This window comes from Haplochromis burtoni, unplaced genomic scaffold (assembly GCF_018398535.1).
Source record: "Haplochromis burtoni strain Fernald_Lab_line unplaced genomic scaffold, NCSU_Asbu1 Contig_3004, whole genome shotgun sequence".
NCBI lineage: Eukaryota > Metazoa > Chordata > Actinopteri > Cichliformes > Cichlidae > Haplochromis > Haplochromis burtoni.
The window spans coordinates 1848-6162 of record NW_024585365.1 but is presented as its reverse complement, the minus strand read 5'-3'; the positions used below and the strand labels follow the sequence as shown (position 1 = coordinate 6162).

Genomic DNA, 4315 nt, shown 5'->3' with positions numbered 1-4315 from the left:
AGCTTGATTCCTTGAGAGTCAGTGTACTACAACTTTTTGATGTGTCCATAGTCCAACACACATGAATTAAATGGCTGAATTTTGCCACCTCAGTATGCAGTCAAGTACCATAGAGTCTTGCTAATGTGTTTTACATCTGATTGCATAATGATCAAATCAAATCAAATCAAATCACTTTTATTGTCACATCGCATGTGCAGGCACACTGGCACAGCACATGCGAGTGAAATTCTTGTGTGCGAGCCCACAAGCAACAGAAATGTGCAAACACATCCTCTGATATCCTCTGCACTATGCACTTGAACATATAAAAGTAATGATCACCTCTTTCATTGAATTTTGAGTGTTTTAATCAGCATTGTTACACCTGTGGTGTTCCCGGACAAAAGTAACTGCCATAGGAAATAAACTGGAATCCACTCACTGAATGGCCCACTTATCCCTCCTCTCGCGTTCACCCCCCACCCCTTACTTTAGTGTTCCCAGTCAAAATTGACTGGTCTGTTTTAACAGCTCTTAAATTACCATAACAAACAGTTTTCACCACTAAATTCAGTTGTGTGGGTGCGTCAATGGGTCATTCAGAGAAACTTTCATTTGGTATTCCAGTGGGTCGTTCAGGGGGCCTTTCATTTGGTCATTCAGTCAATGGGTGGGGGGTTGAACATGACAGGAGGGTTAAAAATACGGGATCATCTTTTTTTTCCCTCTTTTTTTTCTAAGAACTGTATAGAAATTGCTTAGTCACATGTCATTTCATGGTCTATTTTTTCTGCCAACAGAGGGTTCACTCCAACAAATTGAGAATGTATACGGAATTAATGGACAGCCACAGAAAACGAAAGTCATCCTCTTCTACCGAGCTACCTATGAAGAACGCAAAACTTACAGACTCTTTCACTGGCTCTAGGCGAATAACACAAGCAGCATTTGACAAGCTTCTGCTTACGTTTGTATGTGAGGCCAACCAACCATTTTCTATAGTTGAGACATCATCCTTCAAGACTATGATGGAAACCTTGCAACCTCAGTGTACAGTAATGACAAGGAAAACGTGTTCAAAAATACAAGACGCTGTGAAGAACATGAAAAGCATAATCATCAAAAAACTGAGCACTGCATGAACTATGTTGCTACCACAACAGACTGCTGGTCTGCCAGACAGCATAGCTACTTAGGAGTTACTTGTCACTAGATAGATGATATCTCTTTAGAAAGGCATTCTGCTGCACTGGCTTGTAGACCTCTTAAAGGTTCACACACATTTGATGTTCTTGCTGCTGCATTAGAGGAAATCCATTCAGAGTATCACATCAGAGAAAAGGTCACCCGGACGACAACAGACAGTGGTTCAAACTTCTTGAAGGCCTTTCGATTATATGGTGAGGACAAAGAGGAAGGAACAACCAATTGGCAGGAGGATAGTGGGTCTATCCTTGATGATGCAGAAGACAGTGAGTTAGAGGTGGAGTATCAAGATGTGTTTGCCGTTTTGGATGATAACACAGGTCTGGAGTACCAGCTTCCAAGGCACCAAAAGTGTGCATGTCATCTACTCAATCTTATATCAACAGTTGATGCCACTGCTGCAGAAGCTACCAATGATACATACAAGAGACTGTCTCGGTCTGCTTTTGCAAAATGTCATGCTCTGTGGAATAAAACCAGCAGGTCAATCATGGCTTATGAAAGAGTGGAACGTGAGTGCAAGTTGCAGTTTCTTCGACCCAATCAAACTCGTTGGAGCTCCCTGTTCCTTGCTGTGGAAAGATTTGTGCGCATTCATAAAGAGCAAGGAGAGAAAACAATCCGCAATGTTTGCACGGCATTAAAGATAAAGATGTAAGTTGATGGAACTTGTTTTTAAATATTAAATTGTGACTAATGTGTGAATCCACCCCTTTTTTTTAAGTGACTTTGACTGACACTGAAAAATGTAAATATTATCAATTACTTATAGTTTTACTGTCACATTTTGCAATCATTTGCAAATTTTAAAGACAGTTATTACATTGCTGTAGAAATGGCTATGACCTATTTCTGTTTGTACACTTTTTTTTAGGTTCAATCTGCTGAAATGGGATTTTTGGTTGAGTACACTGCTGTGATGAAGCCTGTTGTCATGGCCCTTAAGGGGAATCATCTGTGCACATGGGCTTCTTGCTACCAACACTTTACCAGTTGCTGGAGAAGCTGAGGAAGCTGGAGTCATCTTGCAAAATGTGTAGACCTCTTGTTGATGCGCTGCAGGATGGAATCCAGAAACGTTTTGGAGAAATGATGAAAGACCCTCAGCTCTTAAATTGTGAGCCACTAGATAATGACTTATAATGACTTTTCTTGTTACTGTGATTTGGGATTATAGTGTTAGTTGGGGGGAAAAAAGGCTGACAAAAGTTAGGGGAAAAAAACATCTCCGGTGTGATAATATTTTTCATGCCAAACATCAGCAGCTCGGCAGTCTATACAGCAGACTAATGCACAGACTTAACCATACATCTTTCCACAGGTCTGACCTTCATCAGACATCAACTAGACACAGAGTTGGGTGAGGCCAGCACAAACAGCAGCCTATCTGATGAAGATGACTTCTTTGGGTCCATGGGGTCAGGAAATCCAGAAGCAGTGGAGCTGGAGAGGTACCTTTCATGTCCATTCACTGGAGGTATGGATGTATTGCATGGCTTTCCTCAGATCAAGAAGCTGTCAGTCAAAGTCAATACAGCTCTTTGTAGTTGAGTGTAGTTTTTATTTGAAATATTTTCATTCTGGTGTTTGTATTGCATGTTTTTAGTGTTTTCATATTACATTGTGTTAATCCACTGTCTATACTTCAGGGTATTTTAGTATACAAAGAACATTTTATAGTTTTGTTAGAATGTCTATTCCTGTGGAATTTTAGCACAGATGTGTTGTGTGTGTTTTTTTTGTTTTTTGTTTTTTTAATTCCTGCTGTCCACTTTGGGAATAAACTTTTCCTGATTATACCTGTTGCATCTCTGTGTCATTTGTTTCTGATTTACTTAATCCCTCCTTGTATTTAAAAGAACCACCCCTAGTATGACATTCTGGCGCATCAGCTGTAGTCTGTTATGTTGAAGTTGCGTCGTTCTAATGTTTTCTCTGAGGCTGCTGTAAATGCGAATATATTTACTGTGGGTTTTGCTTGAAAAAGCTTTACGTTGTGAAAAACTGAAATCTTGAAATTAGAATTGTTGTGCCTTATTTTGTGGATCTTTTTACATATATTCCTTTTGAAAATACTAAAATTTGTATATTTATTTATTTTTCTTTGTCTGATAGCATTTATTTATAAAATAAATCGGACATTTCAAACAGTTACTCGCTACTTACTCTGTACTTGAATAGCCTTTTTACCAAGTACTTTTTTACTCTTACTCGAGTAACTTTTTTGACGACTACTTTTCACTTTTACTTGAGTAATAATATTTTAAAGTAATGATACTCTTACTTGAGTACAAGTTCTGGATGCTCGACCCACCTCTGGGAACTGGTTTAGCTTTCGATTGTCAGATACACAACAAAGCACTATTTTTGGTAGAGCATGCTAGCATGCTCATCACTGAACAAAATCTTCTGCGTGAACTGAAGGTCCTGTTCCACTTTTTGTTTTGCCCATTCTGCAAATTCTGTGCGCCGATCTGGGTCATCCTCGTTGAGATGCTGCTGTAGCTGGAGTTTGTAAGGGTGCCATTTGTCTATTTATCCATCCATCCATCCATGCATCCATCTGCTCCCGCTTATCCTTTTCAGGGTCGCGGAGGGTGCCGGAGCCAATCCCAGCTGTCATAGGGCAAGAGGCGGGGTACACCCTGGACAGGTCACCAGTCTGTCACAGCGCTAACACACAAGGACAGACAACCATTCACACTCACATTCACTCGCACATTCACACCTAGTGGCAATTTGGATTATCCAATTAACCTATCCCCACAAGCTGCATGTCTTTGGATGGTGGGAGGAAGCCGGAGTACCCGGAGGGAACCCACGCAGACACGGGGAGGACATGCAAACTCCACACAGAAAGATCCCGGCCTGATGGTGGAATTGACCTCAGGACCTTCTTGCTGTGCGGCAACAGTGCTAACCACCGTGCTGCCGGTGCCATTTGTGAGTAGCTAATATCCGCCGAAGGGATGTTCGACTAATGCCACTCTCCAGTGACATGCGGCGAGTTCTACGCTGTGGGCTCTTGCTGAATGAAGCTAGGACAGCCACAGATGTTTCTTCATTAGTGACAGTTTTCTTGCGTCCACATTTTGGCAAATCCAATACTGAACCAGTTTCACGAAAC

General features: G+C 41.1%; 1 long non-coding RNA gene across 1 annotated transcript; it reads left to right on the top strand.

Annotated features, from left to right (window-relative positions):
• Positions 1-283: 283 nt before the first annotated feature.
• Positions 284-3541, top strand: LOC121813852. The gene is made up of 3 exons (XR_006053925.1): positions 284-1842; positions 2063-2305; positions 2510-3541. It is a non-coding gene; the product is annotated as an uncharacterized LOC121813852 (long non-coding RNA).
• The last annotated feature ends 774 nt before the right edge of the window (positions 3542-4315 follow it).